At 42.1% G+C, this 18,498-nt stretch overlaps 2 non-coding genes across 2 annotated transcripts; one reads left to right on the top strand and one right to left on the bottom strand.

Annotated features, from left to right (window-relative positions):
- Positions 1 to 254: 254 nt before the first annotated feature.
- On the bottom strand, positions 255 to 389 carry LOC136168096 (small nucleolar RNA SNORA70). The gene has a single exon (XR_010663249.1). It is a non-coding gene; the product is annotated as a small nucleolar RNA SNORA70 (small nucleolar RNA).
- Positions 390 to 16,203: 15,814 nt separating this feature from the next.
- Positions 16,204 to 16,276, top strand: TRNAE-UUC (transfer RNA glutamic acid (anticodon UUC)). The gene has a single exon. It is a non-coding gene; the product is annotated as a tRNA-Glu (tRNA).
- The last annotated feature ends 2,222 nt before the right edge of the window (positions 16,277 to 18,498 follow it).

Genomic DNA, 18,498 nt, shown 5'->3' on the forward strand with positions numbered 1-18,498 from the left:
TCATCCACACGAACCTTAGTAAATCCCCACTTCTTGGAGATGCGGATCTTCTGGCGGCCAAGGAACTTGAACTTGGCCCTGCGGAGGGCCTCAGTCACACGCTTCTCGCTCTGCAGGTTGGTGTGGATGGACATTATGACCTGGCTGGTATGGACCCTGGCCACTTCACCCTGGGTCTTTCCAAAGGCAACACACATACCTGTCTGGAGCCTAGACTGGGACCAGCATGCCAGTTGTGACTGTCCACTGGAAAGGGCTATCTCCAAGTTCCCTCAGGACAACCTGTACAGGTAACAGGTGGCATACACTACCGAGAAGGCTGCTGTCTGCCCCCGTTGCACACCAGGCCCCCATGGGGAACAGAACACAGTCGATTTAACTGGCAGAAAATTATTTTCTTTTTTAATTTTGAAATAATTTGACTTTTTAAAAGTTGTAAGATGCATACATACAAATAATCCCATTCACACAAATACCATAGCTAATATTTTACTACATTTATTTATCATTCTCTCCCCCTGCCCTCCCTATTTACTTATTTATTTATATAGCTAGTTCTCTATCTTGACTCTCTTGTAAGTTGCAGACATGATACTCCTTTACCTCTAATGTTTCAGTGCATATTTCCTAAAACCAATGACAAGCTCTTATATAACCACAAGGCAATTTCAAAATCAGGAAATTAATATTGATATGTTATTACCTGATCTACAGAACTTACTCAAATTTTTCCAGTTGTCACAATAATGTCCTTTATTTAGGACTTTTTCTCCTGTTCTAAGATGCAATTCAGAATCACATATTTCATTTATTAATAGTTGCCTGATCTATTGAATCTCTTTTACACTGAAAGAGTTCCTCATTCTGTCTTTGATTTTCATGACCTTGACATTTTTGAAGACTCCAGTGATTTAGACTGTTGTTCACTTTTTTCTTAACATGGTCCTGTGATTATATAGGATATATAGACCTTGAAGGATATGACAGAACTGATGTCACATTCTTCTCAGTACACTGCTTCAAAAGGTACATGATGTTTATGGTTCCATTAATATTAACTGATTAATGCCTGAAGAACTATGGGCAGAGGTTCATGACATTGTACAGGAGGCAGTGATCAAGACCATCCCCAAGAAAAAGAAACGCAAAAAGGCAAAAAGGTTGTCTGAGGAGGCCTTACAAATAGCTGAGGAAAGAAGAGAAGTGAAAGGCAAAGGAGAAAAGGATTTACCCATTTGAATGCTGAATTCCAAAGACTAGCAAGGAGAGATGAAACCTTCTTCAGTGATCAATGCAAAGAAATAGAGGAAAACAATAGAATGGGAAAGACTAGAAGTCTCTTCAAGAAAATTAGAGATACCAAGGGAACATTTCATGCAAAGATGGGCTCAATAAAGGACAGAAATGGTATGGACCTAACAGAAGCAGAAGATATTAAGAAGAGGTGGCAAGAATACACAGAAGAACTATACAAAAAAGATCTTCATGACCCAGATAACCGTGGATGGTGTGATCACTCACCTAGAGCCAGACATCCTGGAATGTGAAGTCAAGTGGGCCTTAGGAAGCATCACTACAAACAAAGCTAGTGGAGGTGATGGAATTCCAGCTGAGCTATTTCAAATCCTAGAAGATGATGCTGTGAAAGTGCTGCACTCAATATGCCAGCACATTTGGAAAACTCAGCAGTGGCCACAGGACTGGAAAAGGCCAGTTTTCATTCCAGTCCCCAAGAACAGCAGTGGCATAGAATGCTCAGACTACTGCACCATTGCACTCATCTCACACACTAACAAAGTAATGCTCAAAATTCTCCAAGCCAGACTTCAACAGTACATGAACTGTGAACTCCCAGATGGTCAAGCTGGATTTTAAAAAGGCAGAGGAACCAGAGATTAAATTGCCAATATCCATTGGATCATCAAAAAAAGCAAGAGAATTCCACAAAAACATCTCCTATTTTATTGATTACGCAAAAGCCTTTGATTGTGTAGATCACAACAAATGGTGGAAAATTCTGAAAGAGATGGGCTTACCAAACCACCTGACCTGCCTCTTGAGAAACCTGTATGCAGGTCAAGAAGCAACAGTTAGAACTGGACATGGAACAACAGACTGGTTCCAAATAGAGAAAGGAGTATGTCAAGGTTGTATATTGTCATCCTGCTTATTTAACTTATATGCAGAGTACATCATCCAAAATGCCAGGCTGGATGAAGCAGAAGCTGGAATCAAGATTGCCAGGAAAAATATTAATAACCTCAGATATGCAGATGACACTTCCCTTATGGCAGAAAGTAAAGAGGAACGGAAGAACCTCTTGAGGAAAGTGAAAGAGGAGAGTGAAAAAGTTGGCCTAAAGCTCAACATTCAGAAAATTAAGATCATGGCATCTGGTCCCATCGCTTCATGGCAAATAGATGGGGAAACAATGGAAACAGTGACAGATTTTATTTTTGGAGACTCCAAAAATCACCGCAGATGGTGACTGCAGCCATAAAATTAAAAGACACTTGCTCCTTTGAAGAAAAGGTATGACCAACCTAGACAGCATATTAAAAAGCAGAGACATAAAAAATAAATAAATAAAAAGCAGAGACATTACTTTGTCAACAAAGGTCCGTCTAGTCAAGGCTATGGTTTTTCCAGTAGTCATGTATGGATGTGAAAGCTGGACCATAAAGAAAGCTGAATGCCGAAGAATTGATGCATCTGAGCTGTGGTGTGGGAGAAGATGCTTGAGAGTCCCTTGGACTGCAAGGAGATCCAACCAATCCGTCCTAAAGGAAACCAGTCCTGAATATTCATTGGAAGGACGGATGCTGAAGCTGAAACTCCAATACTGTGGCCACCTGATGCGAAGAACTGACTCATTGGAAAAGACCCTGATGCTGGGAAAGACTGAAGACAGAAGGAGAAAGGGACAACAGAGGATGAGATGGCCTGAGTTGGATGGCATCACCAACTCGATTGACATAAATTTGAGCAAGTTCCGGGAGTTGGTGACGGACAGGGAAGCCTGGCATGCTGCAGTCCATGGTGTCACAGAGTTGGACATGACTGAGCAACTGAACTAAATTGAACTGAATGTTAACTTTAGTCACTTGGTTTGGATGGTATCTGCAAGATTACTCTTTCCCTGTAATTAAGAATTAGGGAGGAGGAACTTTCCTGGTGGTCTAGTTGTTAAGACTCTGCACTTTCAATGCAAGGGATGTTAGTTCGATCCCTAGTCTGGGAACTGAGATCCCACATGTCATGTAGTGCAGCAAAAAGACAAAAAAAGGGGGAGGGTACGTTCTGTGGCTGCTCAGCCATGTCTGACTCTTCGCAACCCCGTGGACTGTAGCACACCAGACTTCCCTGTCCTTCACTATCTCCTGGAATTGAGCTATATAAATACAATGTTTGTCATCAAGCTTTCACTTAATAGATTCAACATCAGTGTACCCTGAATGAATCATTACTGTGTTGCCAAAGATTGATGTTTTAATTGAGATATATTTGGCACATAGTTTAAAGTGTGCAACATAACAATTCGACATTTATATGTATTGCAAAATGACCATCACAATGAGTCTAGTTAAACATCCATCACCAGAAGTAGTTACAATTTTTTTCTGTGATGAGAACTTTTAATACCTACTTTTTTAGAAGCTTTTAAATGTATGATATAGTTTTATAAACTATAGACACCATGCTGTAATTAAGCAATTTTTAAAATTTCTAGTTCTAGAAATTTAAAAATGCCAAAAAGTAATGTTTACATTTCTAATTCTATTACTTACTTCTACACTAATTAGTTGACATCCTACTGTAAGAAAGAACTTTGCCTTCTCCTCTCTTTATTTATTTAAATCAGTATGAATCCATGGATTCTTAATCAGTGAGTTGTAATCTGTAACTATCATCATTTATTTTGATGTTTAAAATGAACAAAATGGACATTCAGAGGGAGCGTAGCCAGATCAGTCTTGGTAGGTGGGAGTCTTTGCTTCTGGACCTACATGGAACTCTCAGACTTGACCAGTGGGAGTCCCTGCAGGCGGGTTCCTTGTCCTTTTTTGAAATTTCTCCAACACACTTTGAGCATTTCCTTGCTTTCTGGCACAAGAAAATGTTCCAGGTCTGTTCTATACTTTCCTTGCCTACCCTGCAATCAGCCATTCTCCGAGGATGCCAAGTGTGTGTTAGTGGACAATAATATTTGGAAACCAAAACTAACACTGTGTGTGTTGATTGTACCTAAGGTGCCAATACATTTGGGTCATTTCCAAGTACAGAAGTAGAAAATGTAAGTATTTATATACATAAAGACATCTATCTATATATCTATATATCTATACATATACATATATCTATATCTGTATCAATATATTAAAAACCATGAGTTCACACCGATAGCTCCAGTTCCAATCCAACACCACACACATGCTTGATTATGGGAGCCAGAACACAGGTCAAATATTCAAGAATTCATTGGCCTAAGGCGACTTTTTAAGAATGTGGATTTAACCCCCTGGAAAGGACCCCAGGGGATGGGATGAACTCACCACTCAGGAGGCTGAATAAGACAATGGCTTTTTCTCAGCAAAGGGGGAGTGCCTAGGTTGCTCTGACAGAGAGTATAGGAAGAAATAGAAAAGTCTTCCCTTGTGTCTCAGTGGTGAAGAACCAACCTTCCAATGCAGGAGACATGGGGTCAATCCCTGGATTGGGAAGATCCCCTGGAGAAGAAAATGGCAACCCACTCCAGTATTCTTGCCTGGAGAATTCCACGGACAGAGGATCCGGAAGTCCGTGAGGTCATTAAGAGCCAGACACGACTTACCAACTGAACAACAGGAAAGTCGAGGAAAGTGAGCTCGCTGGAATACATAATCTGAAGCCAGACGGGCCCCCTGTGTTCCACAGCAGGACCCCAAGGACACCCCATCCGTGGCGTCCATAGGGACCGCCCTGCTGGCAGGGCTAGCTGCATCCCTGGGGAGTTCAGTGCTGGCTCCTCTGAGGCTGGCATGACAGTGAGGGGGCAGACAAGGAGCTCATGAACATCCACGGGGGTAATGGAGCTCCAAGTAACAAAGGCAGGAGGCTGCCCACAGTGCAGAGAAAGTCAGGAAAGCAGTCAAGGCGGCTTAATTTGAAGATGCTGTGGAGCTGGTTAAGAGAGATGGTGATCCTAGGGGCAAAAGAGAAGACCGAAGTTCCATGTAGGTCCAGAAGCAAAGACTCCCACTTACCAAGACTAATCTGGCTACCGCTCCTTCTGAATGTCCGTCTTGTCAGCCGCAGAGACCGACACTACGCCCCGGCACAGCACTGTGGCTCGTTATTGTTCAGTCGCTCAGTCATGGTCGACTCCTTCTGAGGCCTTTTCTAGCACTATCACTAGAGGAGGCCAACTGGCCACTAGGTGGCAAATTGACCACACGAGGCCCTGTCTGTCCTGGAAGGGCAGCAATTCATCTTGACCAGAATAGAAACCTATTCTGAGGGAGAGTTTGCCTTTCCTGCCCACGTAGCCTCAACTTGCAGCCCCGTCTGGGGCTTTAGGAATGCTTGACTCACCCGTGCAGAGTTCCACACACATAACATCTGATCAATGAAAGAAATGGAGAATTGAACTCGTGACCACAGAATACACTGGTCTGTTTTGGACTGGATTATCCAGGGGACTATTCTTTTCCTTTCTTTCTTTCTTTCTTTTTTTTTTTTTTTCTTCCTTTCTTTCTTTTTTGACTGCACCCAGCTTTCAGTTGCAGCATGTGAACTCTTTACTTCAGACTTGTGGGATCTAGTTCCTTGACGAGGGATCAAACCTGGGCCCCTTGCATTGGGAGTAAGGGAGTCTTAGCCAGTGGACCAGGAGGGAAGTCCCTCCAAGGGACTATTCTTCTAAACATGCAACTGAAATGCCAGTTTAGAGGAAGCAATCTGATGCGATAAGTCCGCAACCTTTAACATACCACATATTTATGGGAATTCTCCAGTGGTCCAGTGATTAGGACTCTGAGATTTATTTCACTGTGGTGACTGAGATACGATCCCTAGTTGGGGAACTAAGATCCTACAAGCGATTTGACCTGGCCAAAAAAAAAAAAGATGCAACATCTTTATTAAGTCAGAGAGTTCTGTGTGGAGCCAGTAGGAAGGCTTCATGGGAGTGGGAATCAAGGGGTAGAAGCCAGTGTTTCTCGAGTGGTCGTCCCTCCCAGTCACCAACTGGGGATTGTGCTCATCTCAAGCCCTGAACTGCAAGGCTTAAGCTCCCATTTCTAAGGGACACATTTTCCTTGTAGGAGGTATGGTACTGCCAGATCTTCCCCACGTCATCAGGATGGGTGATGATGCCCTGCTCCATGGGGCACTCCGGGGTCTGGACACTGAGCCTTCCTTGGATCTTGCCCTCCACGTAGCTGTCCTTCTGCTCCATACCCACCAGTCTTGGTGTTGGGGCACCAGACGATGAATGGGAACACAGCTAGGGGTATTATCTTCAGCAAAGCCAGTTTTGCACATGTCAAAGCCACAGTCGACGACAAGCACATCCATGTCTCCCTGCCTTGTGACCCTCGGAGGCTGAGTGCGGGAGCCCACAAGCGGGATGGCTGCAGCAAGCCCCCCCCCCAGGTTCTCATGATCCTGTGCCTTCATCATCTACAGTTTCAGTTGGTGGTTTCTCTTTGTTCAAAGAATTGTTTAACATAGTTTGACATTTCCACATAAAAGGAGCTTTGCCCCCTCACTTTTATTCACTTCTAGTTATATTGCACCGTGATCAGAGAATACTATCTCTACTATTCAGTGTTTGCACTTTACTGAGGTTTTTCTTTCTGGCCTCGTAGTTTTTGTCAATGTTCACAAGCAATTGAAAGGAAAGGGCATTTTCTTTTTTCAGATGTATTATGCACTATTAATGTATCATCAATCAGATCTACCTTATCAATTATGTTATATATAATTTTATATTATACAATTGACAATCGTATTACTAAGGTCTCCATAATTCACTTATTTTTATGTAATTGATCTCTCACAAACTGAGAAAAAGAAAGGTGAAGTGATTTTGCCGAGTTCTCAATAGTTAGTGGTAAAATTCATCAGTAAATGGTGAAACAGAATTGAGGCATTATGATGGCCGAACCTCAGCTCTGAACTATTATACCACCTGCCTTCCATGGACATTCATTAGATTTGTCTCTGTATGGTGTCACTTGGGGTTTAAACCATTTAGTAGGAGACAGAGAGGTGTCCCAAGGGAACAACATGAAAGCAATAAAAAGGGTACAGGAGCTTGTGAAGCAATTTAATAAGGTAGTCGGGAAGTCAGTTTATTCTCCGAGAAGCTGAGTGATTGTACGAATGTAACAAGACTCTCAAAAAAGGAACTGAAACTTAAGGGGATTATAGGCCAGTGAAGTTGCCAAGGGCATGTGTACTTAGCAAGGGTGTGGTGTGGCGGGGCAAGGTGCATGAGGTCAAGTTGGGAATGGTAAGTGGCTAATGTCAAGCAACTGAACAAGTGGGAGACACTCTCCGCCAATCATCTGTAAGAGGGTGATCATAGTGCTGGAGGTCCAGTGGCTAAGACTCCTCGCTTCCAATGCAGGGGGCCCGGGTTTGATTCCCAGTCAAGGAACTAGATCCCACATGCCTCAGCATAGAGTTCTCATGCTGCACCTAAGACCTGGCACAGCCAACATAAATAAGTAAAAATAAATATTTTTTAAAAAACAATTCCACATTTTTTTTAAAAGTAGGTGATGATAGAGGGATATTTTATCCCTTGCAGACCTTCCAATCTCCAACTGAGAGGACGATTATCAGCTCTGAAGAGATTCTACCCACCAGACGAGTGTGGGTTGAGATACAAAGAGGGAAGGTATCCAGTGGTTTGCCCACAAAAGGGAGGTGACGGTGCCACTGTGGTGGAGGGTGGGGTAATGAACTGCTCTCCACTGGCAGGCTTTCCATTTCCTAAGAAAGGAGAAAGATGTCTGTGCTCAAGAAGCTAGTCTTCTACTGGCAGAAATGGGTCCGTCTTAGGAAAGTCTTTCAGTATTAGGTCTACAAGAAGACAGAGCAATGTCATTAGAGGGAAAAATTACTCCCTGCTTATCTTTCAACATCAGAAGTAGAAAGAGCATCAGTCTTTACAAATCAGAGAATAAGGGAGTTGTCCAGGCTCTTAAGGGAAGGTCCCTTGCTCATGAGAGTAGAGAAGGCAAAACTCCACCGGCATGAGGGGAGAGAAACGGAATGGAAGTAAAACTCTCAGTGTGTAGGGGAGGGACTTCCCCGATGGTCTAATGACTAAGACTCCACACTCACAATGCAGGGAACCCGGGTTCAATCCCAGGTATGAAACCACTTTGGAGTAGGGGAGAGAAGGTTAGGTCTCTTTGAGAGAGTTGCTTTTCCAGGCACCTTGGGGGAGGAAGAGTCAATGTTCAAGTTATTTGGATCCTGAAAGGGAAACCCAGATGTGTTGGTCTACTTACACCCTCATGACTCACTTCTTGGAAGAGTGATTTGGAGAGGTGAAATAGCTGATCATTTGAAACTATCCATTCTGAGACGAGCAAGGAAAGCTTTGGAATTGAATCGGGCCAGTGGAGAAAGGAGTGAGGCTGAAGTGGCTTTAACACAGTGAACAGGAAACCTCAGATGGAAGGTAGTGAGCAAGGAGTGGATACTGAAGGCAGCAAACCCCAAATCCCCCTTTGTGGGTGCCCTCAATCTCTAGGGGAGGAACTTCCCTGCTGGTCCAGTGGCTAAGACTCAGCACTCCCAATGCAAGAGGCCTGGGTTCAATCCCTGGTCAGGAAACTAGATTCCACATGCTGCAGCTAAAGATTAGTGCAGAGAAAGGGAACTTGAGAAGTTCCATCAAGTAAATGGGTTTCCCAGGTGGCATTAGTAGTAAAGAACTTGTCTGCTAATGCAGGAGACATAAGAGACAAGGGTTCGATCCCTGAGTTGGGAAGATACCCTGGAGTAGGAAATGGCAACCCACTCCAGTATTGCCTAGAGAATCCCATGGACAGAGGAGCCTAGTGGGCTAGAGTTCATAGGATCAGAAAGAGTCAGACATGACTGAGCAGTTTAGCAAGCACATGTATTGAGTGAATAGGAAAATTTGACTTCTAGGAAGAGAGAGAGTCAGGTGACCCCAGTTCTATGGAGCAGCGCTCAGTTGAAGAAGTTACCAGAGCCAGCCAAAGCCAGGTAAAGCCCACCAACCAAAGAAAAGATCAACAAGCCACACCTCTAGGAAAAGGTTGACTTTATTTAACTCCCTGGTGTGCAAAAGAACTACTCATGGGATGTCTCAGTAAGACAGAGCAGGGTGTGCGCGCTTGTGCCGGTCAATTCTGAGAAAGGATGGCTTGTTAGTCATTTTTCCAACCCCAGTATAGCCTCAAGTGTGTTTGGTTCGAGACACTGTCAAAGTCAGCAAGACATTGTCATGTTGGCCTGACTGTGTCCTGTTCAAAACATTGTCTAACACAGTCTGACTAATAGCAGAGTGCCTTTGCACTTAATCAGGTCCTAAGTGGGTTAGAGGTTGAAGGTTGGAGAAGGTAATTTGGCCGACTAGAAGACCATGGATTTCCAGAAGATAACTCGAGGAAAAATTCACCTGAGCAGAGGAAATTGGGGAGTTTAGCTTATGTGAAGGAAGGAGGCCACTCCGCAGTTATTGGAATACCTGAGATGAACCTCACCTAGAACACCCAAAAACTCTTTCCTGCACTTCCATGGGGATCCTACTCCGTGAGAAGACTTAGGCTCACAGGGCAAGAACAGCATTATGTTAAGCATGTACTGTATTTCTCCCTACCTGTTGTAGTTGGCTCTGTGCTGGAATACCTTAAGGAATTTGGCTTTTAGTTGGGAGTAGTTTCTCTCTAAAGTTAGCAAAGTGGAAGACAACACATTACTTGGTATAAACTTCCCTTTGTTCTGCAAAGGCAACAAGGGTTGGAAAGGCTTACCTTTGCAATGAAAGGTAAACACGTTCTGGAAAAAGGAAAGGGTTGATAGACTGTGAATCTGAAAGTCATTAACGTTCAGGGGACTCTGTGGGTACATATGCATGTGAATGTGTGTGCATGCACGCGTGTGTGTGTATACTTGTGATTCTGCTCGACTTCTTTCTTCTTTTTTGAGAAGCCTTTTTTTTTAAGCTTTAGAACACAGGAACAGGAGGGACACACCCAACAGCTGAGGAAGCAGGAAACATCTACTCTAAAACTGAAGAACAAAAACATGAAAACTGAGAGCATCTTTTGTGTATTTTTGTGTAGTTTGTTCCCACTAAACTTTCCTGAAAAAATTCACACTTTGTCTGTGTGTGATTGGGAATGGGAGTGCTTGGATCTCTTCGTGCAATGAATCCAGTGTGATTCAAGCAGTTTCATTTCTTCAAACTTACTGATTGCTTTGGAGAATATTTCTTCTCTGGATCACATTTCAGAAGCATTAGGAGCTGAGTCCCATGGGGCAGCAGTGGGTCAATTACAGGAGTAATGTTCATCTCAAGCTGGAGGAAGGTCTGTAAAGAACAACTGGCTGGGCTGGACAAAGGTCAATTTGAATTAAGCTATCGATGATAGTGTTTACAACTTAAAAAAAAACCAGACTTGAGGCATGTGAAAAGTACAAGTCGTCCTAGTTTTTCATAATTTATATGGTTACATAAAAGAAAATGAGCTACTTGCTATAACATTAATGTATCTCTAGTGGGGATGTGCGTGCACGCTAAGTCGCTTCAGTTGTGTCCCACTCTTTGCAACTCCATGGGCTATATAGCCCACCAGGCTCCTCTGTCCGCAGGATTCTCCAGGCAAGAATACTGGAGTGGGTTGCCATGCCCTCCTTCAGGGGATCTTCCCAACCTGTGGATCGAACCCACATCTGCCTGTGTCTCCTGCATTGTAGTCAGGTTTCCTGGAAGCCCCTAGTGGGGATGCTATGTTCTAACTCTCTAACAAGTCAAGTGCCCTGTAGGGGGGAGGATGAGTAGCATTCAGCTTTCAGGAAAAAGCTTAGATCTCTTTCAGGAAAGTGAAACCTAGATAGAAAATAGAAACTGTCCATAGGGAAACGTGCTTTTCTCCCTGGGCTTTGTTTGGGGACTACATTTGAAATAATGCAGATATGTTCAGGGAACTATTCATTGTTAGAGAAAGATTTTTCTGCCCATTTTTGTGTTCTTCTGTTTGTTTGTTTGCTTCTCTTGTTGTTTAGTCGCTCAATGAGGCATGCAAGGATCTTAGTTTCCCGACCAGGGATCAAACCCATGCCCCATGCAGTTGGAGGAGGCTGGGAACCCCCAGATACTATAGCTAGAGAGAACTTTCTGAAGTGTAAATGGAAGCACGCCCCATCTGAGGTTAAAAACCTTCAATAGCTCCTTACTCCCATTGTCTTCCTGATAGAGGACAGAATCTTCAGGTGAGTCCAGGTCATTAGGTATTTGACTCGTTTCTTAATTTAAGAATAAACAGTATTTTAGTATCATCTGGGAACCATGATGGATCTCAGAAAATCATTGAGCCCCGTGAATGTGTTTGCAAATGATGATCTGTACTCAGGTCAGACACATCCAATTTAATGATAAATTGCATTAGACTTTCTAAGATTTAGAATATCTGGAAGAGCAGATTAATTATATGTAGTTTTCCTCATTTTATTGCTTTACGGTGTATGTATTTTTATCCACAAAGCAGGAAACAACCATATTTTCAGTGCTTGAAGTGTCTAAAGATCATTTGGGTCCAGGAGGTGTGGGGAAGAGAGCAACAACACCCCTCAACCCCAGGCTGGGAAGTCTTCCTTGGGAGATAAGGTGTAAACTGAATCCACTGAGTTAAACTAAGGATGTGGAGGGTAGTTGGTAGGGAAAGGAAGAGCTGGGAAGGACCGCGGGAGTCTATGGAAGGGAGGAATGCGATGTCAGCGTCCCTCGCCACAGGACACTTATTTCCTGGGCCACTGGCTCCTCGGGAGGAAGGAGGTGGGGGCGGTTGGGGGCTGGGGGCTTTTTCTCATGCATTTTTGAAGCCCTAGTACCTGACACACAATAAGTATGTGATGGGCAACAAATGCTGCATGGATTAGTGAATAAATGAATGATCACTTCTAATAAAGCATCACGGTTATCTATGTTTATGTGTCTGTTTTACTCATCTGTCTCAATAATTCTGTGCTCAGTATTGGTGGAATCATCTTGAGTTGCATAGCTTAGCAAGGGGGTAGGGTGGGCACTTAAGAGCCAGTTTTCTTACTCTTGGCTCAGTTTTCACATCCCTTAATGCTGCCCCATTAAAACAAAATGCTCATAATAACCTGCTCCTCCTCTGAGTGCTTCTCAGAGGCTCACAAACTGAAAGTTTCTTTTCTAACAATCCAGTTTCATTTATTTTAGTCACTCCTCTTATTAGTAAGCAACATTTTTTTTTAAGCAGTGAGTTTCAATATTCAAAACTACCACCTTGTATTTTAGGTAACTATGCACGTTTTAGTTAATTTATTTAAAGGAACACCAAAAAAGTGTGTCCTTTTGAATTTGTCTTCATTCTTAACATCGAACCTGGTACTATAATGTCTCAGTGATAATATGTGCCGTCTAAAGAAGAGTTCAGTGTATTTATCAGTATAGAACTTTACCTCTAGATTCTTACTGATTAAAGCAAAATGTATTAAAATTAAAACTTTCAGAAAAATTTGCCCAGAATTCAAACAAGACTAACAAACATTAGTATCTATTTTGAATTAGATTTACGGTCTTTGGCAGACTATAATACGTTTTCAAAAGAATGACACATTTTAATATTTCAGCACTATGTTCTATAGTTTTAGATGATTTCAAGGAAATTTAGTACTTGTGAATATGCATAGAGGTTATACAGAGAACTCAATTAGTGGAAAAATGATAGTTCACAATATTACATGAGCCCCAAATGAACTTATCTGTAATGTATAAATGTTCAAACTTGGGAGACAGATAAATTTGACTTTAAGTCCTAGCTCTGTCAATTACTAGCCATATGACCTTTGGCAAGTGGTTTATCCTTTATGTTTCAGTTTCCTCAATTCTAACATAGGAGTATTCCTGGTTGCTCAAATGGTAAAGAGTCCACCTGCAATGCAGGAGACCCGGGTCCAATCCTTGGATCGGGAAGATCCCCTGGAGAAGGAAATGGCAACCCACTCCAGTATTCTTGCCTGGAGAATTCCATGGACAAAGGAGCCTTGCTGGCTACAGTCTATGAAGTCACAAAGAGTCTTATCTAGCAGAATTAATTAGCATAACTTCCTCAATCACTCAATGAAAGGCAGTTATTAATGTAACATTCATAGTAAGAATATCAATCCCTAATGTATCAATCGAGGTTTCTTAATATATATATATATATATATATATATATATATAATTTATTTAAAATTTTAACCACACCATGGGACATGCAGAATCTTAGTTTCCACCCAGGGGCTGAACATTGAACCCAGGTCCCCTACATTGGGAGTGTGGAGTCTTAACCATTGGATCACCAGGAAAGTCCCCCAATTAAAGTTTTTATTTACAAGGAAAAGAAACTATTTCTGGCTATTTTAAAATTAGGAACGGGGACTTCCCTGGTGGTCCAGTGGCTAAGACTCTGTGCTTCCAATACAGGGGATGCAAGTTCAATTCCTGGTGGGGAAATTAAGACCCCCACATGCTGCCCAGTGTGGATGAGAAATAAAAACATAGAATAAATAAAAGCAGAAACAGCGTTTTTGACTAGGAAACTGAATTTGCTGGGAGACTGGCAAAGCTTACTTGAAAACGACTTGGTCAGAACACAGTTAGAGTCATGAATTGGTTTTATGAGAAAAGCCCCACCCTTGACAGTGCACTCCAGCCCGTACCGTGGCCGCCACATGCTGAGAGCCCCCTTAATGTCTGACTGGTCACCTGGGTGCATCTCAGGGGCCTAGGAGACTGGAACAAGTTGTTTGCCGCTGGAGTCACACCTTCTGTTGGAGATGTGCTGTCTGTCACTTAGGTTTATATGATGGGAAATTCTCCAAACGTAGGAAGCGAGAGAGAGTTTGGGTGGCCAAAAATATGCAGGTATATCTTGCACATCCTGGGGAGCCACACGTTTGGGAAACCAGTTTGACATTTCTCTTTTTCACGTGCCACATGTCCAAATCATTAGCAAGTCTTTCAGCCTCATCTTCAAAATCTATCTAAAATCTGACCACCCCCCTTCAGCTCCACCTTTACCAGCATAGATCAAGCCGTTATTATCTCTGGCCTGGATTACTGACTCAGCCTCCTGGCTGGTCTGTTGGTTTCTACATTTGGCCCCTTACAGTTTATTTTCAACCTAGAAGTCGAAGAACTTCTCTTTAAAAATATTGTTGTTTAATCAGTAAGTCGTGTCCAACTCTTTTGCAATCCCTGGACTGTGGCCCACCAGGCTCCTCTCTCCATGGGATTTCCCAGGGAAGAATACTGGAGTGGGTTGTCATTTTCTTCCCCAGAGGATCTTCCTGACCCAGCAACTGAAACCAAGTCTCCTGAATGGGCAAGCGGATTCTTTACCGCTGAGCCACCATGATCAGATCTCAAATCCTGTTTGATTGTACTTATGCAAGGTACCTAGAATAGTCAAATTTATAGAGTCAGAAGGTAACACAGGTAGATGCCAGTGGCTGGAGGTGAGGTGTGAGGAGGGGGAATGGTGACTTGGTGTTTGATGGGGACACAGTTTCTGTTTAGGAAAGTGAATGATTCAGATGGACGATGGTGAGAGGTGTCCAACAATGTGAATGTACTTGAGGCCTCTGAACTGTACAGTGAAATATGGTTGAAATAGTATGCTTTATATTGTGTGACTTTTACCACAATAAAAAGCATTAAAAATATGTCAGACCAAAAAAAAAAAATATGTCAGACAGCCCCATCCAAATAAATTAAATAAAAATACATCAGACCTTATCACCCCTGTGCTCGAAGTCCTCCGATATGTCTTATTACCTTCAGCGCAAAAGCCAGAGTTATGACAGTGACCTACGATGCTCTTTACAGTATTCCTTCTCTCCCCTATTTGTCTCTCTGTTCACATCCTCGGTTACTGTCACAATGCCATTCATGCTCAGAACTCAGGATCTTTGTTCTTATTTTTCCCTCAATTTGTCTAATAGATCCTTACAACTTGCTCCTTCACTTCCCTCAGCTTTCTGCTCAAATGTCACCTTATCAGAAAATGTCTTCTAACCACGCTATTAAATTGTAACCTTCCAGCCCCTGGGACTCCACATTCTTTGAAACTCTTTTCCATAGCACATTGATCTCCAACCAGACATTCTGTATGCGTGTTAGTCGCTCGGTCGTGTCTGACTGTTTGCAGCCTGTGGATCGTAACTTGCCAGGCTCCTCTGACCATGCAATTCTCCAGCCAAGAATTCTGGAGTGGGTTGCCATTTCCAATCCAGGGGATCTTCCGAACCCAGGGACTGAACCCGTGTCCCCTGTATCTCTGGCATTAGAGGTGGGTTCTTTACCTATGAGCCACCTGGAAAGTCCCATGCATGCTTATATACAAGCAAAATCAGCAGAAACGTGTTTTCCCATTTTGTTCAGTTGAGTGAAAATCATGAAAACCCAGGAAGGAGAAATTTTTATCTAAGCAGTCAGTGATTAGAAAATTGGATCCTTCTGTGCTGTTCAGGAACCTGGTATTAGTGCTGTAATTGAATCAGAATGCACAGGGTAATTACAAACAAAATGAAAAAGGGTTCGTGATATTTCTCAATGAACTTGATGTGGAGGCAAACAGCAACATTCTAAGCACAACTAAGTGCTTGGTATAAGCAATACCAGTCCATTTAAAAATCCTGTAATGTACTCAGTTCCTTATTGAGCCAAGGGCTTTACTACCATGGAAATGCAGTTGACCACAACCTGAAGTGTCTCTTAAGTGAGAAAACACTGAGCAAGAAGAGGAGGAAGTTATCATTCTTGCGGTGACACTTAAGAACCAACTACGTGACACTCCTGAAAAAGCATAAAGTGAGGTGGTTTACGCAGTAGGGTCTCAAAACTTAAGAGAACTAGAAAATGAAGACAGTACAATAATAGCAGGGCTGGGGGCAGAAATTAACCAACAGAACAGACTAGAAAATCCAAGCGCAGGAAATTCCCTGGTGGTCCAGAGGTTAGGATTCTGCACTTTCAATGCAGAGGGCCCGGGTTCAATCCTTGGTCAGGGAACTAAGGTCCTGCATGCTATTTAGTGCAGCAAAAAGGAAAAAAGGACAAAAGAAAATCCAAGAATAGAAGCATGTATTTACAGGAACTTGGTATGTGATAAAAGTTACACAAGTTATAGCATGGAAAAGGTGGACTACTCTTCAATAAATGATGCTCAGATACTTAATTATTCATTTGGAAAATGGATCCCTTTCCAGTATCATGGGTAGAAATCAACTCCACACGAATTAAAGACTCAAATTTTTTAATGGAAAAATTTTAAACTTGAAGAATAAAATTTGAGGAAACCTTGGTAATAGAGAAATTCTTCTTCTTCTTCTTCTTTTCCTATTTGGCTTGTAGGATCTTAGTTCCCCAACTGGGGGGATAGAACCTGTCCCCTGCAGTGAAAGCACAGACTCCTAACCACTGGACAGCTAGTGAATTCCCAGAAATTCTTAAAAAGAGACTAACTGTAATGGAGATGGTTGACAAATTTAATTACATTAAGATAAGTACTACTGTTCATTAAAAGATCACAGAAAGAGTAAGTACAAACCACAAACTAAGGAAAGATATTATAACACATATAACCAACCGAAAGTTAGTAGCCATGATATAAAGAACTCCTAAGAATCAATAGGAAAAAAATAAATAAAATAAACCTATAGAAAAGGAAGCCCCAAGCATAAACAGACATTTCACAGATGAAGAAACATACTTAGGCAGTAAACATATGGAAAGATGCTCAATCTCACTTATAAGGAGGGAATTGCAAATTATAACCACAGTGAACCACTATTTCACATCCACCAGAATGACAATTTTTTTAAAGTAAAAAATACTCCTAAGTGTTGACAAAGAAGTGGAGCGGTAGTAAGTCTTCTACCCTGCTAAGAAATAACCTGGTGTCATTAGGTAAATTTGTAAACATACACACTCTCTTTGACACTTGACATGTACCCTGTGCAATATATCCATTGCATAAGAATATCAGAATACACACACAAATATTTACAGAAGCCTGATTTTAAGAAAGCAAAAACTGAAAATAAATAAATAAAAAGGCAAAAACAAGCAAACAAGAAACCCAAATCCTGGAGATAATTAAAATGTCCATGGGTAGGAGAATGGAAAAATTGTTGCTATATAGCAACAAAAGAATTGCTATATAGCAGTTTAAAAAAAAGAATGAAATACAGCTATATGCATTAACATGATTGAATCTCATAAATATGTTGAGCCAAAATAGTTGCAGAAGAATGTATAAATGTATATGCAATTTGTGATTTTTCCCAGTATCAAAGGCCTTGATGCTGGGAAAGATTGAAGGCAGGAGAAGCAGAGGACGACAGAGGATGAGATGGTTAGATTGCATCACCAACTCAATGGACATGAGTTTGAGCGAACTCAGGGAGATGGTGAAGGACAGGTAAGAGAAGCCTGGGGTGCTACAGTCCATGGGCTTGCAGAGAGTCAGACATGACTGAGTGACTGAACAGAATTTATATGTTTTATCTTTGTCTACTGTTCCTGGCATTTAGTCCCCCAAACCTTGGAATTTCTTAAGTGATAATAATAATAAAGCTGTTTTTGGTTATTTATAATGAGCCTCTTTCAACTACAAGTGTGTTTATGTTAATGAGGGGATTTTTGGAAAGCCTCTAAGGACGGCGCTGGTTGACAATGAAACCAACCTGGATTAGAGGGTTGAAACTTTCAGTCTTCCACTATCTCCCAAGAATGGCAGAGGAGTTGAAAGTTGACCCATCACCAATGGCCAAAGATTTATTTAATCAATCCTGCCTACATATGAAACCTCCATAAAAATGCAAAAGTCTTGGAGAGCTTCTGTGTTGATGAACACATAGGAGTTTTGAGAGAGCAGAAACCCAAAGAGCAGAGAAGCTCTGTGCCCTTTTCCCACACCTCACACTATGCGTCTCTTCATCTAACCCTACCTGATTTGTAACTTTATTTATTCGATTCTTTCAAAAAACGTGTATTCATTTATTTGACTATGCTGAATCTTAGCTTCCCCACATGGGATCTAGTTCCCTGTTGTTCAGTCACTCATGTCCGACTCTTTGTAACCCCATGGACTGCAGCATGTTAGGCTTCCCTGTCCTTCACCATCTCCCAGAGCTTGCTCAAACTCATGTCCATTGAGTTGCTGATGCCCTAGTTGTCAAACCCAGACCCTCTGAATTGGGAGCACAGAGTCTTAGCCACTGGACCACCGG

Source organism: Muntiacus reevesi, chromosome 4 (genome assembly GCF_963930625.1).
Source record: "Muntiacus reevesi chromosome 4, mMunRee1.1, whole genome shotgun sequence".
NCBI lineage: Eukaryota > Metazoa > Chordata > Mammalia > Artiodactyla > Cervidae > Muntiacus > Muntiacus reevesi.